The 15,902-nt window shown below is 41.8% G+C and overlaps 2 non-coding genes across 2 annotated transcripts; one reads left to right on the top strand and one right to left on the bottom strand.

Annotated features, from left to right (window-relative positions):
* Nucleotides 1-6,745: 6,745 nt before the first annotated feature.
* On the top strand, nucleotides 6,746-6,818 carry TRNAG-CCC. Its single transcript has one exon. It is a non-coding gene; the product is annotated as a tRNA-Gly (tRNA).
* A 5,106-nt stretch (nucleotides 6,819-11,924) lies between these two features.
* Nucleotides 11,925-11,997, bottom strand: TRNAG-CCC. The gene has a single exon. It is a non-coding gene; the product is annotated as a tRNA-Gly (tRNA).
* Nucleotides 11,998-15,902: the final 3,905 nt, after the last annotated feature.

The following is a 15,902-nucleotide window of genomic DNA, read 5'->3' as shown; positions in this document are numbered from 1 at the left end:
TTATCATCAGGCCTCAAGGTTAATTTCTCTTCCTTGATGACTACCAGTCTCTTCCTACATGAGGAAGGGTGTATTCCAGCTCCTTTTTCACTTTTCTGCCTGCACTCCTGCCCCCCAACCCTCAATCCCCCAGTCCCCCTTCTCTCCCTTTCCTCCTGGCTCTTGACTCCCTAGGAGGCCATCTCTCCCAATGCCAGGCCTCTCCAAAATAGCTTGTCCGGGTCTTTCCTCTTTGTATGATCTGAGTTCACATCTCCCAGGACGTGGGCTCCTTCTGGCTTCTTCCCAGGACAAGTATGTGTGTTGGTATGTAAGTATCTAGCCTGTATCTCAGGCCTGTGCATTTTCTCCTGCCTATATTTTTTTCCTCTGATATTTTCAGGGACACTTTGTGTTTTCTTGGTCTCTGAGACCAAGGTTGAGTGGGTCTACCTTTATGCATCTTCACAGACTTCAGGGAGGACTTCCTTGGTAGCTAGCTCAGCTGGTCTGTCTGAAATACAGGAGACCTGGGTTCAATCCCTGGGTTGGGAAGATCCCCTGGAGAAGGGAACTACTACCCACTCCAGTATTCTGGCCTGGAGAGTTCCATGGATTCTATAGTTCATGGGGTCGCAAAGAATCAGACTCAACTGAATGACTTTCACTTTCACAGGCTTCAGGGAACCCATAACATTCTATGATGTAGTCCCCTATGCAGCTGGTAAGAATCCCTCATGTAGGGGACGGAGATTTTTGGTATGTTCATTTCAATTAGAGCATCCCTAACCTCACTCATTACTCCAGGGGTTTCCATGATGAAATAAGTCATGCATGTTAAGTTGTTTCAGTCATGTCTGACTCTGTGTGACCCGCTAGACTGTAGCCTGCCGTTCCCCTCTGTCCATGGAATTCTCCAGGCAAGAATACTGGAGTGGGTTGCCATGCCCTCCTCCAGGGGATCTTCCCCACCCAGGGACTGAACCTGCGTCTCCCATGGCTCCTGCGTTGGCAGGTGGATTCTTTACCACTAGCGTCACTCGAGAAGGTAAGTAGAATCTTAATGGGCTTTCGGACTGTTTTGTTCTTAGGACTGCCATGGTCTATGAGCCCAACAGCTAGCTGGTTAGACCATTTCCAGATTACTGTGCCCATTGACTACTGCACTGATCCCAGCTGACCAGGCCGACCAGCATTGGAACAGGCTTTAGGACAGAATGTCACTTGGTCTCTTCTCCAGTAGGGTCCTGATACCTCTCTATAGTTAAAGAATGTGCTGCTTTGGCTGTATTACTCTGAGAAGTTAAGCCCTCAGTAGTCCAGAAAGAAGTCTTTAACCTGCTCTGAGCTGCAGTGTAAGGTGTGGGTGGACATGGGGAAAACCAGGACTCAGAGTTAAGGTAAGCATAGGCCTCTCACTTGCCATAAGCTCAGCAAGAGGATAAGATTGGGGAGTGCAGTTAGTCGAAAAGTTTAAGCTAGAACTGTCTATTTCTCAACTAGGAGAGAGAATTCAGTCCAGAGTGTGAGCTAGCCCTTGATTTCTAATGGCTGAGCCGAGCCAGTTGGATCCTGGGCAGAAGTGACTGATCTCTGCTGTTTTGTCCTATCTCCTGGGAGTGGGTAGTATAGTCAGAGGTGCTGGGACTGCCTTCTTCTTTTCTTCTTTTTTAATCTTTTGGCTGCGCCATGTGGCACGTGGGACATAGGATCTTATTTCCCCAACTAGAGATCAAACTCATGCTCCCTGCACTGGAAGCACAGAGTCTTATCACTGGACCACCATGGAAGTTCCTGGCACTGCCTTCTAAACCAGCCTGATTATCCTTCCTGCTCCCCTCTGGCTTCCCTTGGTTCCCGTTCTAGCCCTTCATCTTCTCTTAATCTTCTCACCCCTTCATCTTCTCAAGCCTCAGAGACTTGACCTTCTCTTAATCTGCCAACTTTGACCTATTGGCGTTTTTGGTTTTTTTTCTTAAGTCACTACCCTTGAGTCAGTGATCTTGAGGTCACTGAGAGTTAGGCATACAAGGCTTGACCTGACTTTTCAACTAGTAGTTAAGATATAGGAAAGCTGAAAATTACCACTTAGGGAGTTGATTCTCCCCATGGAGCAACCCTGTCTGCAGGGTGTTTACAATGTGGGAATCATCCAGCACTCCAGTTTTCTCTTCCCTTCACTTTGCATAGTGTTCTTCTTCTTTTTTTTTTTTTTTCTTTTCCATGTTCTTGGTGAGTGGGCTTCTTAATAAGGCCTGTCATCCTATTCCAAGATCTTGATATTTTGCTTGGGCCATTTCCTCTACAAAGGACCAGAGACGAGAGAGAATGATACAGTAGAAAGAGGATGGAATTTAGATTCAGATACGGGTGGATTTGAATCCCACCCTCACCACTTTCCAGTGGTTCAGCAGGTAAAGAATCCACCAGCAAAGCAGGAGATACAAGAGACACCGGTTCAGTCTCTGGGCCAAGGAAGATCCCCTGGAGAAGGAAATGGCCAGTATTCTTGCCTGAAAAGTTCCATGGACAGAAGAGCCTGGTGGGCTACAGTCCAGTGGGTCGTAAAGACTCAGACATGACCGAGAACACACAGCAGAGATCACCACTTACTTAATGCAAAAATTTGGCATTATTAACCTTCCTGTGCTTCCACTTTGTCTTTCTAGGCTTCGTTTTACTACTGTCTTATGTGGGGAAACTAATATTTAATAATACCTGCCTCCCTAGGTTGTTGTGGTGATTCACTAAGCTAATATATAGAATCACCTTAGTACAAGGGTAGAAGGTGATTGACATGGGCTGGTTCCCTTTCCTAACAGTGCCTGACAGTTATGCACGTTGAATGAATACATTTACAATGAGAAAGCGAAAAGATCTGGGAAAGGTAAACTAATTCAAAAATAAAGTTATTTTAAAAGGAGAGATGTATTCAATGGGGGGAAAAAAAAGGTTCTGGATTTGGGGAAGGTGGTGCATTTTAACTGGAGTCAGTGCCTTTGAGATCCAGCACGGTGTAGGAAGGACAGAGAACTGTCCTGTGTAGTTCTAGGTTTTGAGAGCAAAGGGATTATTATAGTGACCTTTTGAAGCAGGAATTGTCGGATTTCTCCCCTGGGCTGTCCCTGACCTGACCAGATGTCCTCCCAGTCCCACGTTCTGTGGCCCCACGCTCTGTGGCCCCCCACTTAGTTAAATGACCCTCCGCTCATCCAGGATCCGTTCTTCCTATACTTCTCTGGCCTTTTCGATTCTGCTTTTTACTTGATCCCCGACCCACCTTTGAATGATTTTGAACTCAGTTCTTTTCTTAATTTGACCAATGGTGGTCTCTCCATCTTTCTCCTTTAAATCCACCCTGACTTGACCAGTGTGGTTCTTAACTATCCTGTTCTATTCTGATGAACATGTTTTTCTTTCTCTCCCTTGGTTTCCCTTTATTTCTTTTCTGAAACTTTGCACATTGGCTATAGCCTTAATGTAATGCTATTCAAGGTATAAATAGTGATTGCCTACACTTTTTTTTCCCTTCATTTACTTAGTATGTATTTTTTTTAAGAACTCAATATACAAAAACCAACTCTCTGCCCCCAGAAGAACTCTCAATCTAATTGAGGAGAAACAAGTAGCAAATAAGGATGACAGAGTGTGAGGAGTATTATGTTGGGATCTCCACAAAGTGTGATGCAGGCATAAAGGAGAGAGTACTGCTTGGAGAGTAGGAAAAAGCTTCATGGATAAGATGATGTTTGAGTTGACTTGTCTTTAAAAAGTATTCTGTTTCATGGTGGAGAGGAGGAAAGGCATACCAATAGCGGGAATGGAATATGCCAAAATAGTAGCATAAGCCCCAGGGAAGCCCCTTTCACCATGAAGTGTGGTAAAGAATTAGCAGAAAAGAAAAAGAAAAAAGAAGTGGTAACTATGTAAGGTGATGAACGTTAATAAGCTGCATTGTGGTCATCATTTCATAATGTGTATGTATATTGAAACATCAAGTTGTGTACCTTAAACATATACAACTTTAATTTGTCCATTATCCTCAATAAAACTGAACAAAACCCTTTAGAGGAGCCCCATCTCTGGAAGCATAAAGTCCAAATTCAATAGCCTGTATGACCTTTAAGATCCTTCATGGTTTGACCTCACACTCTCCCTAGGTCTCTAGAGGTTCACAGTTCTTGAAATTTTACCTATAGGTATTTTTAGCTTGGGCACATATATCACAGGATAATATTAATATATAGGCCTCTGCATCTTATTTGGGCTTCCTCAATGGCTCAGCGGTAAAGAATCCACCTGCAATGCAGGAGACACAGGAGATACAGGTATCTCTGAGTTGGGAAGATCCCCTGGAGGAGGGGGATAGCAGAGACATTACTTTATCAACAAAGGTCCGTCTAGTCAAGGCTATGGTTTTTCCAGTGGTCATGTATGGATGTGAGAGTTGGACTATAAAGAAAGCTGAGCACAGAAGAATTGATGCTTTTGAACTGTGGTGTTGGAGAAGACTCTTGAGAGTCCCTTGGACTGCAAGGAGATCCAACCAGTCCATCCTAAAGGACATCAGTCCTGGGTGTTCATTGGAAGGACTGATGTTGAAGCTGAAACTCCAATACTTTGGCCACCTGATGCGAAGAGCTGACCCATTTGAAAAGACCCTAACGCTGAGAAAGATTGAGGGCAGGAGGAGAAGGGGATGACAGAGCATGAGATGGTTGGATGACATTCACCGACTCAATAGACATGGGTTTGGGTGAACTCCGGGAGTTGGTGATGGACAGGGAGGCCTGGCGTGCTGTGGTTCATTGGGTCGCAAAGAGTCGGACACGACTGAGTGACTGAACAACAACCTGGGAGGAGGAAATGGCAACCCACTCCTGTATTCTTGCCTGGGAAATCCCATGGATAAAATACCTGGAAAATAATACCTGAGAATGACCACATCTTTCCCTAGAATGGTTACAGTGTGTTTTATTCATTTGTAAATAATATACAAAGTGAAAGTGAAGTCGCTCCATTGTGTCCAACCCTTTGTGACCCCTTGGACTGTAGCCTACCAGGCTCCTCTGTCCATGGCATTTTCCAGGCAAGAATACTGGAGTGGGCTGCCATTTCCTTCTCCAGGGGATCTACCTGACCCAGGGATTAAACCCAGATCGCCCTCATAGTAGGCAGACTCTTTACCATATGAACCACCTGGGAAGTCAAATAATATACATGTACTTTATAATATAGAAAATGGACATTTAAAATAATGAGATGAAAATAAATATAATGAAAAGTTCTAATATTTTCATCCCATTCTCCAAGTAGATCCACTGAGCATCCTGCTGTGGATATCCTTTCATTCCTTATAGAAAGAATGGGATCAATATTTCCTTGGTTGGACCTCAACTCTTAGATTTTACCATCTCCAATAGTTAGTCTACAAGCAGAGTCACCCTTTTCAACCCAAGTAGGCACTCTCATTCAATTATTTAATTTCCTCAATTATTCAACATAATATTTGTTGTGTTTCCATTTTGTGCAAGGCATTGAATAAGAGGCTGGGGATATTATGGTCCACATAGTTCTTACCATGTCAGTTTATACTGTTGTTCAGTCGCTAAGTCGTGTCTGAACAGTATGGAAAGGCAAAAAGATATGACACTGGAAGATGAGTCTCCTAGGTTGGTAGGTGTCCAATATGCTACTGGAAAAGAGTGGAGAAATAGCTCCATAAAGAATGAAGAGGCCGGGCCAAAGTGGAAACAACACTCAATTGTGGATGTGTCTGCTGGTGAAAGTAACGTCCAACGCTATAAACTCCATGAATTAAGGTAAATTGGATGTGTTCAAGCAGGAGACGGCAAGAATGAAGGTCGACATCTTAGGAGTCAGTGAACTAAAATGGACTGGAATGGGTGAATTTAATTCAGATGACTATTATATCTACTACTGTGGGCAAGAATCCCTTAAGAGAAATGGAGTAGCTCTTGTAGTTAATGAAGGAGTCTGAAATGCAGTACTTGGATGCAATCTCAAAAACAACAGAATGATCTCAGTTTGCTACCAAGGCAAACCATTCAACATTGCAGTAATCCAAGTCTCTGCCCCAACCACTAATGCTGAAGAAGCTGAAGTTGAAGGGTTCTAAGAAGACCTACAACACCTTCTGGAACTAACACCGAAAAAAAAAAAAAAAAAATGTCCTTTTCATAATCAGGAATTGGAATGCAAAAGTAAGACGTCAAGACATACCTGGAGTAACAGGCAAATTTGATCAGCTTATGTTACGACAGTGCATAAACAGTAAACAAGTGATTACTTAATAGCTATTATAATTTTAATTGGCGCAGAAAGTTTATATGTTTAACTTAAGGCAATAAGTCTGGAGTTGGAGAAATCAATCATTTGGGAGTAAGATTTCAGCTGACTCTGAAGGATGGATAGAAATGAACTAGGCAAACAGGATGGGGCAGAGGGTTTCAGGAGGAGGTGAAGGATTTGAAAACGCAAGGCCGGAAGGTCACTGGCTTATTTTAGGAACTGAACAAAAGCTAAGAGTGTTTCAGATCTAGAGGATGGGGGGGAGGGACACTGGCACATAATGAAACTATGATGTGAGTGGAGACCAGAGATCCTGGGGAGCCTGGCTGGACCACAGTTAGGATCTGAGTCATTATCCTGAGGGCAGGGGAAGCCATTGAAGGATCTAAAGCAGGGATTAAGGGCCAGATCTGCATCTCAACAGGGTCACTCAAGAGTATAACAAATTGCGACTTCCCTGGTGGTCCAGTGGCTAAGACTCTGCACTCCCAATGCAGGGGGCCTGGGTTTGATCCCTGGTCAGGGAACTAGATCCCATATGCCATGACTAGAGATCCCACACCCTACAAACAAGATCAGAGATCTCACATGACACAACTTGCGCCAGGTAAATATTAAAAAAAAAAGAGAGTATAACAAATGATCTCTAATCTTCCCTTTCTTATCTTTTGATTGTACTTAGAAACCTGCTTTTCCATCACCCTCAACTTATACTTTCCCTTCTCCTACTTTCTGCAAGCTCTTACACATCCTTCAAGATTCAACTTTAACGTCACTTTATTTGGTGAAGTTTCCCTCTTCTCTATTCCAAACTTCCACACCCTTTGGAGCTAATCTCCATAATGGCACTTCCAAGGTTTTTTACTATCAGTTACCCGTTTAACTTTGATTTGGGGTGGGTAGGTGCAGAAAGTGGATTGATTACAATCTTCATGGCACACTGTCTCCTCTGGCTCCTTTGGTTTCAAGTTTCCTCTACTGTTTTGCTTCTTTACTCCGTTTGTATTATAAAAAAGAACTCTGTGTTGTTGGACATATTTTTCAGTTCAGTTCAGTTGCTCAGTCATGTCTGACTCTTTCTGACCCCATGAACTGCAGCACGCCAGGCCTCCCTGTCCATCAACCAACTCCCGGAGTTTACCCAAACTCATGTCCATTAAGTCGGTGATGGCATCCAACCATCTCATCCTCTGTCACCCCCTTCTCCTCCTGCCCTCAATCTTTCCCAGCATCAGGGTCTTTTCAAATGAGTCAGCTCTTCGCATCAGGTGGCCAAAGTATTGGAGTTTCAGCTTCAACATCAGTCCTTCCAATGACCACCCAGGACTGATTTCCTTTAGGATGGACTGGTTGGATCTCCTTGCAGTCCAAGGGACTCTCAAGAGTCTTCTCCACCACCACAGTTCAAAAGCATCAATGCTTCAGTGCTCAGCTTTCCTTATAGACATATTTTTAGTTTACATAAATGCTATTGTGCTATCAACTCTTATGGTTTTCACTTTTCCCAATCAGAATAAATTTTGAAGGTCTAGTCATTTTTCTTTGTGAACCCTTATCCCTTCTACTTTTATTTTTCTTTTGCCCTGTTTTCTTTTACCCACCTTTAATTTTACCTTATGTGTGAATGTGTATGTGGATGTATATGTTTATAAGCCATATTATATTCTTTTTGTACATGCACATACAAATACATGCTCATATATACAGCTCTTACAGGGGCAGGATGAGGGACTCAGGGTCCCAAGAATTCCTGTGATGTGGGCTTAAAGTCAAATATTTCTTCTATCATTTTGTAGATATATATTTGATTTTTATCTTATTTAGGAGAAGCTGGGAAATGTGCATTATGTCTTTTTTTGATACTTTTATCTTTTTTAGATGAAAATCTCATCATATTATTGAAAGAAAGAGTTGAGTGTTTTTATGTATCACCTCTCCTTCTGATGGCAAAAACTTATAACCATGTTATCGGCCTCATTCTTAATCTCAAATCCTTACTGTCTAATTCTGGAAGTATCTTGCTCCAGCTCTCAAAGTCCCCAGGGATTGTCCTTAGGTGTAAGTGTAACTCTTCTACCTTTATTCATATTGTTCTATTCTTCTTCAGAAGGCAGCCAAGACTCCCTCAGCCACAGAGCAGGTCTTCTGTCTTACTCCTAAGAGCAGACCCAGAGCATCCTGTTAGCTGCCTGTAACTCCCTGTTGGGGCAGAGAGGTTGTGGCAACAAGAGGGAGAGGGAGTGACCAGCCCTGTATTGCTGTGTCCCAGTTTTGATTGCCAAGGCATGGAATGGGAGACAGAAAAATGGAGACGAGAATAAAGATGGAGAGAGAGAGAGAGAGAGATGCCATTCACTTTAGCAGAAAAGTCCTAATTCCCTTATGATACAGATAGTCCTGCTTCCATGGCTCCCTTAAGACAGAGATACTGAAGTCATTAAAGATACAAAAGTAAAACATTTGAGAGTTAGGTGGAGAGTTCAATCCTATCCTTTTGGTGATGATCAAAGAGGTCCAGAGAGGCTGTGGCTTAAGACATCACACCCCTAGCTCCTAGGTAGTGGCCAGGTGGTTAGCATCCGCCTGATTACTCAGGCTACCAAGGCAACTGGGCACTTTATTTAGATGGTCTGCATTCGTGATATCATGACTGTGCATGAATTTAAGGTAAGGTGATCGTTGTGGGATAGGCAAAGGGCAATTATGACATGGACTCTGTCCCAGAAGAACTTGGAGAATTTAGATGCAAATGATAATATTCTAAAGCAGCCTCTGATAAGCCCAAAGAGAGATTAAAAATACCAACCCAGAGAAACTTAAAGGAAAGTATGAGTAAAGTGGTAAGGAAAGGCTGAGTCTTGAGCTGCCCCTGGATGGAAAGTGTGGGTGGGTGTGGGAGATACATTCCCATGATCGCTGACACTCTACACCACTCCTTAATATGCACGTTCCATTCCTGACACGGGCCTGATGGGGGTTAGAGCAGCATTTTGGAAAGGCGTGGGCAGCAGGTGAGCGCGAAGCCTTGAGACACTGACCCAGGTATGTGTGGAGGTGGTGGAACCATTATCATCTGAAACAACCTTCACCCTCATAGCCCACGTCAAGCTCCGCCAGAATGTCTTTGTACAAAGTGCTTCTTTGAAAGACTCATCAAACAATTTGGTCCCCAATCCTAGCATACTTAGGATTCCTACTTCCTGAAGGAAATCTGAATCTTCTGCTTGGCAGAAGCTATAGCACCATCTGGTGGAAATAAATGCTTTAGATCACAAGCCTCTCTGGTCACAGAAGCTGTCTTTGCACAGATCAATCTTGAAATGCTATCTTGGCTCTAAATCATGCTGGGAACACACCATTTTCAAGTAACAGAAGGTTTTTTGTATATTTTAGATCTTGGTCTCATATATTCTAACGGTTAAATTAGCAGCTTTCAATCGGTGGCAGCTTTCTCATTTTCAGAATAATCCCATATACCTAGGGTCCACTATTCTCTTATCTCAGAATTGTTTCCTTTAGGCTCTGCATCCTCAGATTTGGGTTTTAAACATGTCCCAAGGGATCCTTTTCATTGTGTTCATGGGAAAGATTGAGGGTAAGAGGAGAAGGAAGCGACAGAGGATGAGACGGTCGGATGGCATCACCAACTCAATAGACGTAAGTTTGAGTAAACTCCAGGAGACGGTGAAGGACATGGAAGCCTGGAATGCTGCAGCTCATGGAGTCGCAGAGTCAGACATGACTCAGCCACCGAACAATGAACAACAAGGGATCCTGTCCTCTCTGAATTTAGCAAAGCAACTCTAAATCCCCAAAGAAAATAAAAGGAAGAAACACTGACTGAATGGCTCTTTTCAATCTTCTCCAGAGGAGTTGGAAAAAGGAGGTCCCTTATATTAAAGGAGCTAAAACGCTGTGATGGTGAGCTCAGGGAAGAATTAATAGTTGCCAGGAGCTTACAGAATCATTTTCTAGAAATTGTATTGGTTCCACTAAAAAAAAAAATCCCTTGGACTATGTTTTAATTCAAATAATGAATGCACTGCATCATTGAGTAACTACTGAGACTTTTGAATGTGAGCAGTCTGCTTCTCAATCTCTCTTTACTCTGGTTTGGTCTACATCAAATATGGAATTGATTCTCCCTGTGAAGGTTTGGGACTTCAACAGGCTGCCCTCTAAACAGTTTCAGGCTGCTTTAGAGCTTTAGGTTAGTTAGTGTGAATTTTGTGTAAAAATCTGTCTGAACTTTCTCAAAATATGATTTTTAAAAAATCATGTTTTACACATTGACATGTTTTGAAATGTAAAGATATAAAACTTTTCCTTTGATATACTTTGTGTGCTAAGTCGCTTTAGTCATGTCTGACTTTGTGTGACCCTATGGACTGTAGCCCACCAGGCTCCTCTGTCCATGGAATTCTCCAGGCAAGAATACTGGAGTGGGTTGCCATGCCCTTCTCCAGGGGATCTTCTTGACCCAGAGATCGAACTTGCGTCTTTTATGTCTTTATGTCATTGGCAGGCAGGTTCTTCACCACTAGTGCCGCCTGGAAGCCCCTCCTTTTATATAAGTCCTGGTTAAATGCCCAGGAGTGGGATTGCTAGATTATAGGGTAGCTCTATTTTTAGTTTTTTAAGGAAACTCTATATTCCTATAATCCACAGTGGTTACACCAGTTTACATTTTCACCAACAGTGGTGAAAGTGGAGGAGGTTTCCCTTTTCTCCATGCCCTCTCCAGCATCTATTATTTGTAGACTTTTAGATGATAGCAAGTCTGATTGGTGAGGTGATACATCATTGTAATTTTGATTTAATAATTAGTTGAGCATCTTTTCATGTGCTCTTTGGCCATCTGTATATCTTCTTTGAAGAAGTGCCTATTTAGGTCTTCTACCCGCTTTTTGATGGATTGTTTTTTCTTGATATTGAGCTGCTGGAGCTATTTATAGATTTTGGATGTTAACCACTTGGTTTAATTTTTTGCAAATAATTTCTCCCATTCTGTAGGTTGTCTTTTAATTTTGTTGATGGTTTCCTGTGCTGTGCAAAAGCTTATAAGTTGATTTGGTCCCATTTGTTTATTTTACTTTTAATTCTTTTGCCTTGGGAGACTGATCTGAGGAAATATTGCTACAATTTATAGATGTTTTGTTAATTTAGCTTTTCAGTAGGTAAAAGTGGCTCAAATGGCAAACAGCTTTCAAAAAGTTTTTCTTGACATTCTGCTTCCTTTACTCGTTCTAAGAGGTAGATTTATTGTGACGCTGGTGAAACTTAAGATTCAGCGTCCCTAGCAAGGGCCCCTTTCAAGGACAGAAGTAATTTTATAGTCATAAATGTATGTTCTTTTTCTTAAAGAAGTTGAAGTTTTATAAACTTCAGCCTAGTTATGCTGCTGCTTGTCACCATCATTCCAGTTTCCGGCCTCTCTCTTTGGTTTCTTATGTATCCCTCCAGATTTATTTTATGTACATATAAGCATATATGTCTATAGATTATCCACACCTCCTATTATACTTGTTTTTCTTACTATAGCTTGGAGACTTTTCTATATAAGACACAGAAGAGCATCCACATTGTTTTATTCTTGGCCTTGCCAGGTCTTAGCTGTGGCATGTGGAATCCAGTTCCCTGACCAGGGATTGAACCTGGGGCCCCTGCATTGGGAGTGCAGAGTCTTAGCCACTGGACCACCAAGCAAGTTCCTCCACATTGTTTTTTGTTTGCTGCTAACTGCATGACCTTCCATTGTATGGGGGGTGGTGGTTACTGCTCTTTATGCAATCGGCCCCCACTTGTGAAACTTAGTGGATATTTGTTTTGCTTGGTTTTATTTTTGCCATTTTCTTGTCTTCTGGCAAGTTTCAGAGACTTTAGAGACTTCAGTTCAATTCAGTCGCTCAGTCGTGTCTGACTCTTTGTGACCCCATGGACTGAAGTACACCAGGCTGCCCTGTCCATCACCAACTCCCAGAGCTTGCTCAAACTCATGTCCATCGAGTCAGTGATGCCATCCGACCATCTCATCATCTGTTGACCTTCTTTCCCAGCATCAGGCTCTTTTCCAGTGAGTCAGTTCTTCGCATCAGGTGGCCAAAGTATTGGAGTTTCAGCTTCAGCATCAGTCCTTCCAATGAATATTCAGGACTGATTTCTTTTAGGATGGACTGGTTGGATCTCCTTGCAGTCCAAAGGACTCTCAAGAGCCTTGTCCAACACCACAGTTCAAAAGCATCAATTTTTCAGGGCTCGACTTTCTTTATAGTCCAACTCTCACATCCATAAGGGACTACTGGAAAAACCATAGCTTTGACTAGATGGACCTTTGTTGGCAAAGTAACGTCTCTGCTTTTTAACATACTATCTAGGTTGGACTTAGATGGTAGCTAAAAATCTTCTGTGGCCACTGGTTTCAGAAGAGGTGAGGATTAAAATAGGTGAAATTGGCAAGAGGAGTGTCAGTCTCTAGGTATCTAGGACTGTAACTCTTATCAAAACAGGTTCCCTAGTACCTACTATTTACAACCTAGCATAAATATGTGCATCTGCATGCTTATTTATGATTGTGAAACAGAGGATGGTCTTGGTAAAGAAATCCTGGGTGTCTGAAGAAGAGGAAGAGATCACTGTAAGCCTAGGGTGCTTCTAAAATCCTACTGGGTAGGCCTTGGCTTCATAAAAGGAAAAATAGCTCAGGAAGTCTGCATTACTCTATCAGTAGCATTGCTGCAGCCCACAGAAAGATTCCCACTGCACACACCCCAACAATTTGTTCTGCTGAATTCCATGGAGAAGGATCCAGGCATGGAGTACTGGATGACTACTGCATACTGGAAGATTCAATCATTTAGCATCCTGACTTTTTACCAACTTCACCCACTACTTCCTTTCTGCTCTTCCAGCTCAATACAAACAACATGGGAAAAGCATTTTGTATAACTGGAAATGCAGACTTTTCCATTCTCTCCACCATCTTCAAGCATGAGTGTCCAATCTCCTATTATATCCTGCCTTCTTGGAAGAAAGGATGATTTATCTGTCTAATGGGTTATCTCAAATCTAACCCTTTGCCCAGATATAACTTTTGTTCAGACAATCTTCTTCGGATCTTCCCCAATTATCTTCTAAAGAATTGAATTGTAGAGGGTTCTAGTTAAAGAGAGCACATTTTAAATCCTGTGTGTTTTATAAGGGGCCATGTAAAAAGTACTGATGCCTAAAGCAGAGACATTACTTTGCCAACAAAGGTCCATCTGGTCAAAGGTATGGTTTTTCCAGTAGTCATGTATGGATGTGAGAGTTGGACTATAAAGAAAACTAAGTGCCAAAGAACTGATGCTTTTGAACTGTGGTGTTGGACAAGACTCTTAAGAGTCCCTTGGACTGCAAGGATATCAAACCAGTAAATCCTAAAGGAAATCAGTCCTGAATATTCATTGGAAGGACTGATGCTGAAGCTGAAGCTCCAATACTTTGGCCACCTGATGCAAAGAACTGACTACCTGGAAAAGACCCTGATGCTAGTAAAGAGTGAAGGCAGGAGGAGAAAGGGACGACAGAGGGTGAGAATGGTTGGATGGCATCACTGACTCGATGGATATCAGTTTGAGCAAGGTCCAGGAGTTGGTGATGGACAGGGAGGCCTGATGTGCTGCAGTCCATGGGGTCGCAAAGAGTCAGACATGACTGAGCAACTGAACTGAACTGAAAAAGTACATAGAGAAAGTAGGGAAGGAGAAAAGAAATAAAGTGAGAGGAGAGAACCGATGAATCTCTATTTTATAGGTCTAAAAATGTTTAGTACTTTTCAGCTTAAAAATTGTTGATGTGTAATATTACCATTTTGAAATTCCCAGCTCCTCTTTGGAACAGACAGGGTTGGTGGCATCTTATTAATACTTCAAAGATGGGGCAAAAAACCCCCAAAACTGATCATGGCACACCTGAACTCAGGTCCCTGGGATTTCCTGCTATCTAAAGATTTGATGATCAGGGCTGACACCAGCTGGGTCCCTCAGGAAGTGATCTGGGGAGTATTAGCAGTTCAGAATGTCTGCTGTCCTGGGGCCTAGGGGCTGTGCCTTGAAGCTTTATTTGGATTGTATTTCACAGAACATCAAACACAAATCCTTCTGTATCACTGGGAGTGCTGCTGCTGAGGACCTGGAGGAGGCTCAAGTCTTTCTTCTCTGGCCTTTAGTACCACCAGGTCTCTCAAGTTTCCCTGATGTCCTCAAGGGCCAGAGCTAGGAGCTCAGAGCCTCTGATTACTTGTGGCAGAGACTGCTAGATGGTTAACAAAACCGTTTCCTATTATTCCTGGGAAATAACATATGCTGGCCACATATCCCAGATTTCTTTGTGTTTTTTATGGCCAAGTACTATACCAACATGACTTTTTTACTTACTTATGAGAATCTTCCAAATATTATTTTATTTACCCATACTAAATTACTAAAACTTGTTTATTATAATAGTTATAAAAGATTCCAAAATATAGGCTTATATAATGTTTTATTTAACAACCCCACTGTTGAAGGATATAAGGTTATTTGTGGCAGTTGGCTATTAAATTTAAAATAAATTTACACATACATGTTTTTTAACATGTATGTGTGAATATTTCTATAGGATATGTTCCTAGAATTGGAATTGCCATATCCCAGATGTGCAAATTTTAATTTTGGAAGACATATCCCCAAATAACCATGAAATCAATTTATACTTCCACCAAGACTATGGGGAAATTCCTAATTGCCCATATGCTCAGCCACACTAAAAAGTATCAATCTTTTTCTTTTTGTCCAGCTGATGGGCAAACAAATGGTATCCCATGCTTTAAAAGTAATTTCTCTAATCACTAGAGAGGCTGTACATCTCTCATCATATTCATTAGTGGTTTTCACTTGTTTTACTGTGTGTGGTTCATTTGTGTCTACTGTATACAGGAATTTTTGCTCAGTTAAACAATTTGTTTGTATATTACTACTTTGTTCATTATATTTATTTTGAAACTCTGTTAGCTATATTTTAATTTTTTTCTTAAAATGGAACTTCAGAATATTCAGGGTGATTTTCTTGAGTCTTACTTTCCTGTAGGCAGAAAAAGATTCCAGAAGTCCAGGCTATGGGAGGCAGTAGGCTTAGTGATTATGGGTGCGGTTGTGGTGTCAGGCTGACCTAGATTAGAACTCAGGTTGTGTCATACACTGTCCTGTAACTCTTACCATCCCTGTGCCTCCATTTCTTCTTTTTAAAAATGACCGTAATAAAAGTACTAAACTCGGAACTGTTACGGAGGTTAGACAAGATAATAATGCATGTATTTCTGTTGATGCTTGGCAGAAAGCAACACAATTCTGTAAAGAAATTATCCTTCAGTTAAAAAATAAATAAATCAAACAAACAATGCTGTGATGTTTCAGGTGGACAGCAAAGGCGTTCAGCCATAAAAGAGCATAATGCATGTATCTCACCACAATACCTGAAACTTAATAATGCTCAATAAATACTAGATATTAAAATTATTATTTTAGAGATACAAAATTAGACATTATTTAAGTTTATTCCAGGTCCCAGAACCTATCCAATGAAATTACTCTTAA

This window comes from Cervus canadensis, chromosome 3, assembly GCF_019320065.1.
Source record: "Cervus canadensis isolate Bull #8, Minnesota chromosome 3, ASM1932006v1, whole genome shotgun sequence".
Classification (NCBI taxonomy): Eukaryota; Metazoa; Chordata; class Mammalia; order Artiodactyla; family Cervidae; genus Cervus; species Cervus canadensis.
The sequence above is the reverse complement of the archived record's forward strand: the minus strand, read 5'-3'. Positions and strand labels throughout refer to the sequence as shown.